The sequence below is a fragment of the Macrotis lagotis genome, chromosome 7, assembly GCF_037893015.1.
Source record: "Macrotis lagotis isolate mMagLag1 chromosome 7, bilby.v1.9.chrom.fasta, whole genome shotgun sequence".
NCBI classification, from domain to species: Eukaryota; Metazoa; Chordata; class Mammalia; order Peramelemorphia; family Peramelidae; genus Macrotis; species Macrotis lagotis.
In genome coordinates this window covers 204,674,895-204,691,309 of record NC_133664.1, presented here as the reverse complement: position 1 = coordinate 204,691,309, position 16,415 = coordinate 204,674,895, and the positions used below count along the sequence as shown (strand labels likewise).

The 16,415-nt window shown below is 35.3% G+C and overlaps 1 protein-coding gene across 14 annotated transcripts in view; it reads right to left on the bottom strand.

The window, feature by feature from the left end:
• The window catches only part of GPR19 (G protein-coupled receptor 19), a 70,813-nt gene that overhangs the window by 20,606 nt on the left and 33,792 nt on the right, over nucleotides 1-16,415 (bottom strand). For 3 of the 14 annotated variants that reach the window (XR_012470197.1, XR_012470194.1, XR_012470195.1), the window contains one exon: nucleotides 11,345-11,540. The exons of 9 other annotated variants lie outside the window; for them this stretch is intronic. The gene's annotated coding sequence lies outside the window, so the exon portion shown is untranslated. Of the gene's footprint in view, nucleotides 1-2,061; nucleotides 2,113-11,344; nucleotides 11,541-16,415 lie in introns of all 14 variants that reach the window. 2 more of the 14 variants (XR_012470196.1, XR_012470192.1) reach the window with 1 other exon arrangement.

Below are 16,415 nucleotides of genomic sequence, written 5' to 3'. Positions count from 1 at the left end.
TCACAAATGCTATGGAGGCATCAATTGATATAGAGCTTATGACTCAAATTTCCATAAACTGGAAAGTCTTTAAGCAGATATCTATAATATAAATGTATATAGATTCATATATCTATTATATATAAGCCCTTAAGGTAAAGTGAGTCAAGGCATAGGAAAGATTTTTATCATCAATACTAGGCCGTCTCCTCATTACCTCTTCTAATCTTCTTTACAATATAATACAATCCTTTAGGATGTCCTTTACCTACTATCCTACTATTTTTTATTTTGGCTTTCTGGCTTTATTATTAGTTACAATCTGCTTATAATACAACATAACTCCCTTATTGTCTTCTGTATGATATTCATTTTTAGTTCTTAGGAGGCAGCTATTTCAAGTTTTGCTTACATAGCAATAAATATTAAAATTGAAAACATAGACCTTTGCTTTCATGGACAATTCTAGGTCAATAAAAGGGTTTTGAAATTTCCCAAAGCAATCTAGTGCCCTACCTTTTGTTCAACTCTTGAGTTCAGCTTATTGTCCATTTATACTATTGTTCCAGAAATGAATACTGTTGGACTAACTGTACTTGGTGTCCATATAAATTTGTTGAATGCTGGGCAATAAACATTTTTCATTCATTTTATTATTGTTCATTGATGAGCCAAACTCCATTGAGTAATTAGGTATGTCTTTTTAGGAGGTTCTGCAATGTTCTGGAGTCAGATGGAAAACATTTCTGATAATTCTGGGATGATATTATTCATCCATTTTGTGTTAAAGCATTAAAATCATACATTACAATTCAGTGCTCTCTTGAAAAGAAAGTATATTAAGTTCTTATTATGCATAAACTGAGTTAACTGGTTCATCTCAATTTGGGAAATAAAATATGGAGCAGGTACCACTTTGATGGAAGATGTGGGACTCTAATCAAGGAGGACTTTTATGACATAAAGTGGGGGTTGGGACGAAGTATCTAGACAGTCAAGGTCTATATGATAAAGCCAGGAAGAAGAGAAGGGGAGCAAAGAGAATGCTGCAAAAGCAGAGTCCTACAGAACTGGAAATTTTGCCAAAAGCAGTCTTTGGCGAAAACTTTTCTATCTCATCATTAACTTTTCCCTCCTGAAATTGAAATTTTTTTCAAGTATATTTTCATACTATCAGAGATTCTTATATGTAAAGATTCTTTCTAGCTTTATGATCTAATGGCAGCTAGGTAGGACAGTGGATAGAACACTGGACTTGAAATCATAAAGACCTGAGTTCAAATTCAGCTTTGGACACTTATTAGCTGTATGATCCTGGACCAGTCACTTTACCTCAGTTTCCTCAGCTGTAAAATAGGATTAATAATAGCATCTACCTTCCAGGGTTGTGATGAAGAGCAGATGAGACTGTATGCAACCCTAAAAATGCTATGTTAAAATTAGCTATTGTTATTCATGTATTTAATTTCTTAAACTTAATTAGTCACAGTGTTGATTTTCAAATGACTCAAATGAACAGTAGCAATGAGGTTTTGTTTAGAATGAAAAACATATTCATTTTAAATGGTGTCTAATTAAGATCCATTTATGAATAATGAACAGGATGATGAGCACATGTTTATCATTTTACAATCCATGTAAGGTCACTAAGGGCTGGGTTTGTATTCAGAGGAGAAAAAAAGCATATTGCAAGATTTTTCACTGGCTCCTCAATTCAGTAATCCTAGGGACATCTGTTATTCCACCCTAACCTCCTATGTAACGATCATTTATCTCTCACTCACCCACAGATACATCTGTTTTGGCATCCTAGCAGAGGTATATGTGACATATTGAGGGTCTGAAAAAAATATGATCACACCCACCCACCATGTACCACCATGTACCTTCACATGTTGATCTAGAGTTGCAACACTGGAATAAAAAATAAAGACAGATTAGAGCATTTAGGTAGAAAGTAAGGTATAATGGAATGCCTACTGTCTTTGGAATCAGAGGACTTTCATTCAAGTCCTGCTTTTTAGACTCCTTTCTACATAACCTTGACAAAGTCACAACTTCTTCAGATCACACCTTCCTCACCTTGAAAATGAGAGAGTGGAACTACATGGCATCTGAATTCCAGTTGTAAACCTATAATTATAAAAAAGGTAACTGTCAATCTTTTAAACCAAAAAGGAAAAGACTCTACAGTTTGGATCTGAGGGGGAAAGTCATCAAAGTACTCAAATGGAATATGAAAATTCCATATTATTATTTAAAATTTAGATTAAAAAAGAAAGCAGCATAGTATAGTAGAATGAGCACTGGAGTTAGAATTTCTGTATTTGAATCCAGTTCAATTACTTTTTTTTTCCTCTTCAATTTTCTGGTTTAATTGTATATATATATGTATATTAAATTCAACATGCATATTTCCCCTAAAAACCATCCTGCTTAACTGTTTTCCTCTAAACATTCTGTTCATTTATGTACTTTTAAATGCTTCACTGATGTTCTCTTCTTCTTCCATGCCTTCCTTTCCCCCCTCCTATCCTACCTTCTTTTTCTTTCCCTTTCCTTTTAGCTCTCCCTCCTCTCTTCCTTCCCTCCCTCCCTCCTTTCACCTTTCTCTCCTTTCTTCCATGTCTCTCTTATTCCTTCCTGCCCTCCCTTCTTGCCTTCCTTTGCATGTTTGCCCTTTCTAAGCCTTAGAAGTAAATATTCCTTTGCAAAAAGTTAATCTGACCCTTAATGATTAAATGGAACTGGAGTACAGAGGAACCCTATAAATGGAAGGGGAGCACTGTATGGGGTAGGGTGGGCTGAAGCCAACGGTAGAGAGACTAGACATTCCCAAACCCCCTGAAGAGTACTGAAGAACATAACATTGTTGGTGAAGTTGTGCATTGATCCAAATTTTTCTGGAGAGCAATTTGGAACTATGCCCAAAGGGCAATAAAACTGTGCACATCCTTTAATCTAGCAATATCACTACGAAGTCTGTATTCCAAAGAACTCAAAAGAAAGGGTTAAAAAGCCCACGTATACAAGAATATTTATACAATTCTTTTTGTAGTGGCAAAGAATTGGAAACTGAGGAAACCCTGAACAAATTGTGGTATATGAATGTGATGGAATATTATTGTTCATAAGAAATCATAAGTGACTGGACTTCAGAAAAGTCTAGAAAGACTTGTATGAACTGATGTCGAGTGAAGTGAGCAGAATTAGAACATTGTACACATTAACCAGCAACATTGTATGATGATCAATCATGAGAGACTTGCTCTTCTCAGCAGTACAATAATCAAAGACAATTCTAAAGGACTTGTTATGGAAAATACCATCCACATCCAGAAAAGGAACTGTGGCATCTGAATGAAAAACAAAACAAATAATTTTCCATTTTTAAAATTTGTTTTTATATTTTTTCTCTCATGGTTTCTTTTCCTTTTTGTTCTGATTCTTATTTCACTATATATATATATATATATATATATATAAAACACATATAGAAATGTAGAATATATAGAAATTTAGAAATTAATATAGAAACATATCTAAACTATGTTAGTTTAGATATCTCAACTATTTATTATAAACTAAACTCTTTTTAGAGAATGGGTAGGAGGGAGAAAATGTGGAACTTAAAAACCTTACAAAAATATGAATGTTGAAAATTATCTTTACATGTTATTGGAAAAATACATTTATTTAAAAACATATACAGTATTGAAGAATTTTGGGGAAGGGGTAGAATGTCACTTATATGAGATTTGGGCACTGGCAGTCAGAGTAGTCACTATTACATATATAATATTCCACCTAAGGTTGTCTATTGAATGTATGCTTCATATCTATCACTATTCTAGGTACCAAGAAAGATTTAAAATAGTTATAAGATTTGCTCCCTGTCTTCAGGGAGTGTACATCTAAATGGGGGGATAAGACTATCACAGAGAATAATACAAGACAATATAGAGTAAGTGTGCTGCATTGTGTGTTGTAGACACACACACACACACACACACACACACACACACACACACACCCCTTTATCATGAGGCAGCTTCAATAAGGTGTCTCCATTCTGTAAGACACCTAGCAGACTATAGGTAGTTGTCAACAGCATCCAGTCAGAATTTTGGATTCTTGTATTTTCAGTTCCATCATCTTGAGGGCCTGATTCTATCTTCCATGGCCTCTGTTCCCCCACTGCACTCTATGCCTAGCTTGACAATTACTTAGCTACATGTAAAACTCTTAGAAAGCTGGTAGCTTTACACAGAACTTGTAGGATGGAGAGATTGTGGAAAAGTTACTTTAAAAAGGGAAAGAATGACCATGGGAAGAAGAGATGTGAGAATTGACAATAATAGACAAATGTAAAAAATCCTAAGTTTTCTGTAGTTTCTATCTTAGTTTCCTTTCCAAAATCAAGAATTTCCTTTATTTCACAGGTGTCATATTTGATGTAAGGCATTATATTTATAATTATTATTAATAATTTTAGGATTTTGATTTTAGGGGTAGGAGGAGCTGAACTAGATTGTCACTGTATTAAATATAATATATTAGAGTCTTATAGCATGAAGTTGCAGTGAAAAACTTTATGTAAAAGGCTGAGGGAAACATGATCCTGTTAGCATATTAGTTAAATATGAATCACTTTGCCAAGAAAATGTCCAGTATTACTTCCAGACTTGGAATTAGGCAGTGGCAGATGTAATGAGACCATCAAAGGAGGCTGTTCTGCTGCATTTACTTTACTTTAAAATATTGAATTTTAAAGAGAGTTACAGAGGTTTAAAAAAGCAGAGGCTTTGAGAACCCACAACATAGAAGGAACAGCATGTATGTGTATTTGTATGTATGTATGTATGTGCACATGTGTGTATGTGAGTATGCAAGATAGAGAAAGGAAAATCTTTAGAGGATTATGGCATGAAAACATTTTAGGGCCAGTGATAGAGGAATAGGAATGGTATATATGTATTCATGTGTGAGCCTACATAGAGGATCATAAGATCATCCAAGCGTATGGACAAGGGTACTTGGATCCGGTAACCTAAAAGTGTCTTAGCTAGAGTTCTCTTTAGTCCATCCTGTTAACAACCAATCAATTAGGTTGAGCAAATCTATAGCTGCCAAAAAGAAAAAGGATAAAAGAAAGATGAGATGCAGAGGAAGTGAGAAGAGGAAAGGAAATGGAGAGAGAGAAAAAAGAGAGAGTTAGAGACAGAGACAGAGACAGAGACAGAGAGAGAGAGAGAGAGAGAGAGAGAGAGAGAGAGAGAGAGAGAGAGAGACAGAGGAGTATGGCAGAACATGGTAGTGTTACTCTTTGGACTCTACACCATAGTTGTGTGACTTCTCCCTATCCCCCCACAATTTTCAGTTTATCCCTTGTGGAGGTAATTCACATGAAAAAGAAAGAGAAAATAACTCTGCATAGAGTCAAAGAAGGAATATGAGACCTAATTATTATTTAGGCAAAGCCCCCAAAAAGTTTTGCCTAAAAGACTAGAAAGTTTGGCTCAATGGATAATATGAAAATAGCAAAAAGTTACCCTACACAAAAGGTTACCATGATTCATGAAGCTACCAGCATTAAAAATCATTCTTTAATAAGGCTATTTGGGGGAGAAGCTTGTGTCAGGGAGACCAACCAGCAGGCTCTAGGAGTATTTTAGGTATGAGGTGGTAAGGATCAGCACCAGGAAAGTGTTAGTGTCAGAGGAGAGAAGGGGGCATTTACTAGAGATGCTATGAATGATCCAAGACAATTCCAAAATACTCATGTTGAAAAAATGATATCCAACTCTAGAGAGAAAACTGATTTATTCTGAATGCCAATTGTAGTATAATATTCTCACTTTTTTATGGTTTTAATATAGAAATATATTTTGCATGATTCACATGTATAATCTAAATCATATTACTTGCTTTCTCATTGGATATGGAAAGGAGTAGAATAAAGGGAGAAAGTTTGGTACTAAAAATTTAAAAAGAAAAGAATATCAAAATAAATAATAAATTAAAAAAATTTTTTTAGGTTTTTGCAAGGCAAACGGGGTTAAGTGGCTTGCCCAAGGCCACACCGCTAGATAATTATTAAGTGAGACCGGATTTGAACCCAGGTACTTCTGACTCCAGGGCTGGTGCTTTATCCACTACGCCACCTAGCCGCCCCTTAAATTTAAATTTTTAAAAAGAAAAATAGTTCTTTAAAGACTTTAAATTATATAGGGGAGATAGGATGGTACAATGGGAAGGGCAATGAATTAACAGTGCTGGGTTTTAGTACCACTTCTGTCTCTCTGCTTTTCATAAAGTCACTTAACCTTTCCAGTCCAAAGATTCCTTATTGATAAAATGTTCCTTTTCAGTTCTGAAATTCTTTGACTCACATGATATTTTAAGCAGGTTTAAGGCACTATTACCTGTAGAAAACATATCAAGTGTATTTAATAGCTTTATCCCTACCATTGCTATCCCAAATAAATGAAGTAACTAAGGGAATAGAGAACAGACAGAGCATATTTTATTGGAGGATGGAGAAGGAAGAAATTGGGACCATGTTTGCTGAGGACTGAATAAACTCCTTTGTGATATGGTTCTAGGTGGCTAGCATATCATCATCAATACAACATCATCATCATCTGTTTAAATAGTAGTAATAACAATTCATATTGATATAATTCACTTGACAAAGAGCTCTCTTCATAACATCTCTGTAGGTAGGTAATGCAAATGCTGTTTTCTCTATTTCCTAGATGAAGAAACACATTCAGAAAGTTCAAGTAATTCACTCATTGTTCAGTACTAAGTGAATATTAGAATCAAGATTCAAACCCAGGTCTTCTGATGAAAAACCCAGTGTTCTTTCACTAAAGTACACTGAAATAGGATTCCCAAAGGAAGGATAGAGCTTTGAAGACAAAATGCCCTTTGAAAAATAATTCACTGCTTTCCTTTATAAACCCACTTTACCTCTGCCAGCATGTCATGTTTCCTCTCTAAAAGATGGGAGGAAGAGAAAAAAAACCAAGTACTAAAGTTACATTCTCATTTAATTTACTTCTAAACACCCCAGAGAATTAAAATACCTTCTACATCCTAATCACTGGCTGTTAGATGACCCTCCATTCTTGGTTAGACAGTTTATAATTGTAATAGAATTATAGAAACTAGGCATTTATAATTATCATGATAATCAGAAATGAGGAAAAGGAGAGAGTTATTTCAGTGCACATAATTCAGGGAGTTTTTTGAAAAGCAGATATTTGATATTTGTTACTCAATGTTTGCTGTTCATGAGCATTTATATAACAAAAAACAACAAATTAACAAAATATGACCTCTCTGTATAGCCCACTAGAAATTTTCATAAAGTCATAAATATATGTAACAGGTTTCAATTACTTTTTCTGTAAGATTACTGACTTGGGCTAAATAATCTCTAAGGTCCTTTTAATGCTAGTGAAATAGTTCAAGTGTGAGGTGATGAGGGTCTGCATCAGGTAGTAGCAAGTTCGGAGAGAAGGGGGTCTGTGTGAGAGAGGTTATGAAGGTAAAACTATGAGTAAAGGTTTTATATAAATTTATATTCAATATGAATCTCTATTGTTGTTTAGTCATTCATTCATTTCCGACTCTGTTGACCATATTGTCTATGGGGTTTTCTAGGCAAAGATGCTAGAGTGGTTTGCTCTTTGCTCCTCCAGTGGATTAAGGAGAACATACAGATAAGTGTCTGTGGTCACATTTGAACTCAGGTCTTCCTTACTACAGACCCAGGGCTCTATCCACAGAGTCATCTAACTGCCTTGGGATGAATGCATCAAAGCATTCTGAGGGAGAGACAGGAGAATGTATAGGCAACAGGTGTCAAACTACCACCAGCTACACTACAGTAGCTAGCATTAAGAGAAAAGCTGTCAAAAGCTTCTTGTAGAGAGAGAAAGCAGAAAAGCCAGGAGGTAGGGATGAGGAAGGAGAGAATTGTAGGCATAAAGAACCATAAGTAAAAATATCAGGAGATGACAGATGGATTGTCTTTTTTGAGGAACAGCAAGGAAGACATTGCCACTGGATAGCAAAGCATATGGAGATGAGAAAGGTGTAAGAAAATTGAGAAGGTAGGAAGGGGCCAGATAGCTTTGAACATCAAACAGAGGATTTCATATTTGATCTTGGAGGTGCCACTGGTGTAGATTTAACAGTAGGTTGACATCATTAGACCTATGATTTAAGAAGATGAATTTGACATCTTAGTGGAGGATGAATTGGAGTGCGGAGAACCTTTTATTAGGGTGACCAACCAGTAGACTGTTGAAGTAGTCCAGGTATGAGGTGGTAAAGACTAGAACCAGGGAAGTGTCAGTGTCAGAGGACAGAAGGGGCTATGAAGGCAAAAACTGACAGGACAGATTGACGAGAGAGAGAGAGAGAGAGAGAGAGAGAGAGAGAGAGAGAGAGAGAGAGAAACAGACAGACACACAAAAACAGAGACAAGAGACAGACAAGAGACTCCTAGGTTGCAAACTTGAGTGAATGGGAGGATGCTGTTAGCCTTGTAGGGAAGTTAGGAATAAGGGGAAAGTTGGTGAGGGTGTAGTGGGGAAGGGGAGATGAAGAGATAATTCAATTTTGGATATGTTGATAAAGGACATACAGTTCAAGATGTCCAATCAGTAGTTGGATATGTGAGTGTGGATGTTAGAAAAAATTTTTAAACTAAAAAGTTGTTATTGTTAGTCGTTTTGAAGGTTATAATTTATTTTTCTCTTTAGTTAAATTTTTTGGCTTATACATTAAAACTATCAAATTCCCTAATCTATAAATATATTGAGAAAGGCAACTCTTCTGTTGCTAGAGGGAATTTAGGCAAAGGTCCTTTTTGGTATTCTCCACCTAGCTCAGCTCCTGTAATTGGATGGTACTCAAGAGGCATGATGGGGAGGTCTCTCTTCTTCCCAGCTTATTTGCAATTTTGAGTTTACACAGGTCATTTGTGGTTTTGTTATTTAGAGTCCTTAAGAATGATTTGGAAAATATGTTAAGTATATTAGGAAATAAATAATTTCCTGACAATACAATGATTAAAATAGCAGTTTTGTACCAATGAAGCAAAACAAAAAGATAATAGATTGAGAGATATAATTCATTGGATCATAGAGTTAGAGATAGAAGACCTTAGAGTTATCCTAATCTACCCTTTTAATTTACAGATAGAAAAGCCTAGATAAATTAAGTGGCTTACACAATATTATAAGATAGTAAGTGGAAGAACCAGGACTCAAACATGAATCCATTGAAAATCCAGAGGTTTTGTCCACTAACTTGGAATAGCAACTAAATGATATAATGGTTAAATGCTGAATTTGTAGCCAGGAAGATATGAATTTAAATCATGCCTTAGACACTAATTGTATCACCCTAAGCAAGAAACTTAATCTTTCAGTCTTAGTTTCCTTACCTTAAAATGGGGATAATAATAAGCACTTACCTTTTGAGTCATTATGAGGATCAAATAAGATAACATATGTATACCATTTTGCAAAGTTAGATAAACACTATTATTATTGGCAACAGAGGAGAAATAGGAAATTTAAAAGACAAGGTTTTTCTACAAGCTTTTCTGGGAACCTGGCTGGGTATAGCTGACTCTAGTCTGAATATCAAGAGATAAAGTCTTTGAGGCCATGGAATTTTGCAGAATTGAGGTTCTAACTAGGCCACAACTCACAAAAGAAGCTGCAATACAAATGAAAACCAGTAGATGGTAGCAGCGAGCAATCCAGGTGACCTACCCAGAAGAGATGTTTTTGAACATTTGTTCATCAGAGAACAACTCAGGAGATGCATAGTAAAGAGCAGCATGATGATGTCACCAAAGGCATATTACTTTTGGCATTTGTGTTTTTCTTTGGAACCATCTATATCTATTACTAGATACTCCAATTCGGCATATTCAAAAAACAACTAAGATCTCCAGGCCATTAAAAGTTCCTGCAAGAGTTCTATGGTTTGTGAGTCTTGGTTTAAATGTATCATTTTCTCCTTAGAATAAAGAGGAGAGTTTCTCTTTATCTTCCTCTCACATTGATCAATCCATTAAGCTTATGTTGTGTTGTAGGCCTAGCCCAAAGCAAAATTTCAGGATATCAAATATATTTTTTGCTTCCCCTCTTCCCATACTTCTCTTCTTTAAGCTTCCTTACCCCCCTTTTCTATGACTCCCAGAATCTCTCTCAGGTTTTCATAACAATTTATCCAGGTTTGTTCTTCTTTAGCAGAAGTCCATGTTCTAGTCCTTTCTCAATGTCTTTCTTCCTACCAAAATTTCTCTTTTCTGTTACCCATTCTCTTAGACTCCTGCTTTTTTTATATTGACTAATTTGATATAGCAAGTTCTGTTAAGGAATGAGTAATAATGTGTTTTAAAGAAGTTATCCTTCCTATGTAACAAGAACCTTCTGAAACGAATATCTTGACTCAAAAGAATAAATCTAATGCTAGGTATTATATTTAGAATGGGGAGACATAGTTTTGGGCATGTCTTTTAGTATTTTCCAACTTACTCATAAGAACTACCTTTTCTACTACGGCTTGTTGTTTTTGGTCATATTGTTGGATCTAGTTTGGTTACTAGGTCAGAGAGATAGATAGGCACATTTTCAATGTTAACTTCTAGCATTGTAGCAAGAAATCTGGAGGAAGTAGAATTTAAATGAGACTCAAAGGTCAAGTATAATGATGATAATAGCTAGATTTTATGTGGTGCTTTAAGTTTTGCAAATCACTCTATAAACTTTATTATCTCATTTAAACCTCACAATAATCTTGGGGGAAAGATGCTATTACTATTTCTGTTTTAGAAGATGAGAAAATTGGTTTGTTGAGGTCACAGGGTTAGCAAGTGTTTAAAATCAGATTTGAATTTAGGTTTAGGTTTCATCTCAAAGTTTGGTCATATTTCCTGGCTATGTCCTATTTGTACCAGGAAATTATGGCAACTATATAAATATTATATAGTAGATATAGTTGAACCTTCTCTTAAATAACAGATCATATTTATATGCTTTTAAGTTTACAAAGTAAACTTTCCTCAAAACAATCTGTGTGAAGAGGTGCAAAAGCATCTAATCCCCTTTGACTTTTGAGGAAACTGAAGCTAAAGAAAATGATTTACCCACATTCACATGGCTAATAGACAGCAGATTTGGAGCCGGAACCCAGACCTTCCAACTTGAAGCCTAATGCTCTTTCTACTATACCAACTGCCTTAGTTGATTCAATTTGCTACAGTGTTCATCTGTATGTCTCATTGAAGCCCTAGAAATAAAACAACTACATCCATTAATATCCTAATTATAACCTGCTAGCCTAGTGAGTTGTTGTTGTTTGTCCTTCATTCTGGAAGAAAACCATGACATCAGGAAGGTGAAATCATGACTTGCAAGTGAATTGGATTTAAGTGAAGAGGGTTGTGGAAAGTCACCAGTCTCACTGTCCTCCAGAGAACCATCTGGGTACAAAGTGGCAAGAGATAGATCAGGACGACTGGAGATGGCCTGGAATGCAATGAGAATGAGGGAGATGTGGGTTTTTGAAAGCTAAGATCTTTTCTAGGTCTCAATTTGAGTAATATCCATTCAGAATCACTAGGTAAAAAATGAAGCAAAGAATGGCCTCTATTACCTAGTAAAAAAAAATCAGGCTGGAGGAAAACAATCTCTTCTAAAACCAACTTTTTTTTTAAAAGGGGGTTGGGTTGTATTTTACTGTATGATTTAGCAGAGAACAATTACTAGTTTTACTAACTGAGAAATGAAATAATTGAAGCTCGAATTTAATGGGCATTTAATGATGAGGAAACTAAGGCTCAGGGTAGTGATGTGGTTAGAGTTTAAATATGAATTCAGATTTCCTGACTCACCAAGCTAGATGATCAGAGAAGCAGAATCATGAGAACCTGAACTGTTTTAGAATGAACCTTGTTCATTGGTGAGAGGTCATTTCATCTGCTTAGAACCAGGTACTAAGTCATACTGTTTTTCTTCTGTGCCAGCACAAATATTCTTCCCTCTCTACCATGTCCCTTTCCATCTATTGTTCTATGAATAGTGATTCTACTATTAGGAGTAAAGGGAAGGGAATAAGTATTTATATACCATTTACCATGTGCTAAGTACTTTTTACAAAAATTATCTTCATTGTTTCTAGAAAAGTCTCATTATTCCCTGTGGCTTGTCTCATCATACATGTGATTTTGCCCTTCCTTAACCACAGTTCCCCTATTTGTGTTGTATTCATTCATTCATTGGATTCACTCATTCATTCATAGGTTCATATAAGAAAGAATAAACTAATTATTGCAGATATTCAGAAATGAACTTTAATTTAGTTAGCTTTGTGAGCTTTCCATCAGTTGAGACATTCCAGAAAAAGCTACATTATGATATTTGAGAGTTTTTATATAAGGAATTTACACATTAGGTACAAATTTGAACTGGTAAATTCTTCTAGGTACCTTATAATTCTGAGAATCTATGAGTCTATCTCTTTTATTCCTCTATTCCTACAGATATATAGAAAAACCCCCAAAAACCCAATTTCTCATAGTTGCAATCATTTAATCCTGTGGACTTGACCCCTTTTTAAATATTTTTTTCTTTTATTAAACTTTCCCTGAATAACTCCTGTGTTCAAGGAGTATGTTGTATTAGAAGCTACTCATGTCTTTGTTGTCAGATATTTTTGGTTGTATAGAATTCATTGAGTGTTCATCCAGATAATTTGCCTTAATTCACAGTGAAATTTTTATTCAACAAATATTTGCCATCCTTACTCACTAACCCCCCCCCCCCCCCCGCAGTCCACATACATTGTATGCAGGGCACTGTGCTGGGTACTCATCCTTGGATTTGGTGATTTTTACTTTACAGATAGTGTCTGCCAAATACTCTTCAAGTTTCCCTTGAGCTAGATTTCAACTTGTTTGGTGGAAATAGCAGATTTGACAGTTCATGCCTTGTTCAATAAATATTTATGTATATTTAACACTTTAATCAATGATCTTAATCAGTCAAGGCATAGAAGGCACGCTTATCAAATCTGCAAATAACACAAAACTGAGAGAGAGCTAAGACGAAAGATCCAAAAAGATACGCTAGAACACTGGGTCAAATGTAATTTGAAATTTAATAGCAGCCTTACCCTTGGGATAAAAAAATCAATTTCACAAATAACAAAAAGTAGGTATGGTATGGTGAGATATATGCAAAAAGTTTGTATGAAAAAATCTGGGGATATATATATATATATGTATATGTATGTATGTATGTATGTTGTTTACTTCATTAGAATGTAAATTCCATGTGGGCAGGGATTATTTTCCTTTTTTCATTGTAGATTCAATTTTTAGTATAGTGGAAGCATGTAGCTTGTTGACTAAGTTATTGCTTGGATTGAAAGTTCAGTCTGAGTTTATATTGCACTATGGCAGTCAAAAAGTTGAATCAATTTTAGGCTAAAATTAAGAGGAATTGCTTATAGGAATTAGGAGGAAATTAGGAGGCTATATTCTGCCCTGGTCATAGAATTTTAGATTCGGAATTGGAAGGGAACTTAGAGATCCATAGTCCAACCTTTCTTATTTTGCAAATGAGCAAACTGAGTCCCAGAGAAGTTAGATGATTTCCACAAAGGGTGGTAGGGGTAGTGGTGAGATTTGAGTCGAGGTCTTTTAGAATTCAAATCTAATTCTCTTTTTACCATACCATGTTGCTTCCAGGTAAAGGGTTGTGTTCAAGTCAAGTCACACAGTTTTGAAAGGACATTAAAATCTAGAAGCAGTCCAAAGGGGGTTCCCAGAATGATGAAAGACCTTGTGTCATTGGCCACATGTTATCACTTGAAGGGTCAGATTGTTCTGTTTGGTTCTAGAGAACAGGACTAGAAAAGTAACGAGTAGAAATTGCAAATAGCAGTTACTGGACTGCCTTCATTGAATGTCTTTTTGAGTTTGCTATAAAGGGAATTCATTTTCAGGTATGGGTTGGACTAGATAGCCATTGATGCCCCTTACAGCTCTGAAATTCTCAGATTAACTGGTAAATTTTAGAATAAAGTATGAGACAAATATCTGAGAAACAAATTATAGAAAGGGTACTAGAAAGAGAAAGATATTCATTTGGGGCAAGAGGATGATCTTTGGGCAAAATTATTTAAAAGACAAATTTAGTTTTCATTGTTCTACTCCACATGTGAACTTGTGTGTGTGTTTGTGTTTATAGCTATATGACAACTATTTCAAAATAATTGATTTTTTCAAAATTCTTCATATTTTATGTCTTTATTCTGAGAAAGTATTCAAAGACTTCATCAGATAGCCAAAGGGTCCATGGCACAAGTAAGAACTGCTTTAGAGTAAGGGTCCTTTTAGGAAAGCTAGAAACATAGCATCCTAGAGACTGATCTGGTACAGAATCTCATGTAACTTGAGGTTTGATCCATTCCTTTTCCCTTTGTATGTAAATCTACTTGTTTTGCTCAATAGCAATGATTATAATAATAATAGTTATAAATGGTAATAATAATGATAAGCCCAACACAAACCATAACTTCTATGGACAGTCAGGAAAATTCAGTTTTATTGAGGGGGATGGTATATGGCTTAAGTCTTTTACAAAAGTCTGGGAGTACCAACAATCAGTTATCCACTATGGATAAGCACCTGATAGATTCTGGGCTTAAAAAGACAAAAATGAAAAGTTTCTTGTAATTAAGAAGCTTAGGTTCCCCCAGCAGGGGAGACAATATATTCAAAAAATTATGGATAAAATGTACTGATGCAAAAAAAATGCTAGGTTAAAAAGTTTTGGCAGAAAGGAAACACTAACATCTAGGGGATCGGGAAAGATTTCCTCTAGGGGATGTCACTTGAGCTGAGTTTGTTAAAGTAAATGGGGATTCTAAGAGATAGGAGTGAGGAGGGTGTGCATTCCTGGCACAGGAGATAGCCAGTATAAAAAGGTAATGAAAGGGTGGAATACTGTATATGAGAAACCGGAAGAGGTCAATTTTCTGGACCTTGGGATGTGTTAAGTATAATGGTTCTTGTCTATTGTCATTGAAGATGACCAAAATGACATCACTATATTTGAGACAAATTTACAGTGTCTCTGACTGTGTTAAGTGTAGTAAAAGGACTGGAAAGGTAGGTCAGAGCAGTGTGTGAAAGACTCTAAATGCCAAACAGAGGAATTTGCATTTGAGGTTGAATGGTTGAACAACAAACTGAAATGCTAGATAGTAGCTTAGAAACCAGTACCCTTACTGAAAATTTAGTTATTACCTGGACTTTAAAAGGAAATGGTTTTAAAAGATTGCATTAAATGTCTCAGAGATTCTCAAATTCAATACATCCTAAATTGAGTGTATTATCTCCACCCTACCCTTCTATATTCTTTCTTCTTCCAAACTTAACAATTTTTCTATTAGGTACAACCATCCTCCCAGTCTCCCAAGCTTATAATCTCAGCATTAATTATAACTAATATTTATAAAGCACTTACTATGTGGCAGGCTCTGTGCTAATTATTTTACAATGATAATCTCATGATCTTTCAACAACTCTGAGATGAGGAAATTAAGACAGAAAGCCAGTTAGAGTCTGATACCAAATTTAAACTCAGGTCTCCCTGAATCCAAGCACAGCACTCTATCCACTGCACATCTAGCTGCTCTACCCCCTCACTCTCCCTTAGATCACCTATTCAATCAATTATTAAATGTTTTTGTTCTATTTCTAAAGCATCTTTTGCATACAACTCTTCTCTTTACTAGGAAAAAAACCTGCCATCTTAGTTCAGGCTCTCATCCCTTCTCATCTGTGCTATTGCAATAGTCTCCTCTTTCTCCTGTCTCTCACCACTCCGGTCCATCCTATACATTGTTGCCAAAGTAATTTTCTTTAAATACAATTTTGAATGTGTCACTCCCTTACTTAATCAACTTCATTTGTTCCTTATTGACTAAAATTAAATATAAATTCCTCTGTTTAGTTGCTAAAGCCCTTCAAAATCTGGCTCAGTCCTATTTTTCCAGCCTCAGTGGGATTTCTCCCACTCCAACATTCTTCTTTTCAGGCAAACTGAACTCTTTGTTCTTCACACAGGGGCCTCCAACTCCAGTCTTTAAGCCTCTGCATGGGCATTTCCTGCCTAGAATGCTCAACCTTGTCTCTCTCCCTCATGGAATCCCTCTCTTTCTTCAAGATATACAAAATAAGTATCACCTTCTACATGAAGCCTTTGCTGATTCCCCCAACTGCTATGGTTTCCCTCCCCAGCTGATGCAGGGGAAAGAAGAAGAGAATTCTGAATGTAGAAATTAGGTGGAAATGTAAATTGATTTAGAAGTAAGAGAATTGATTGTAACAAACA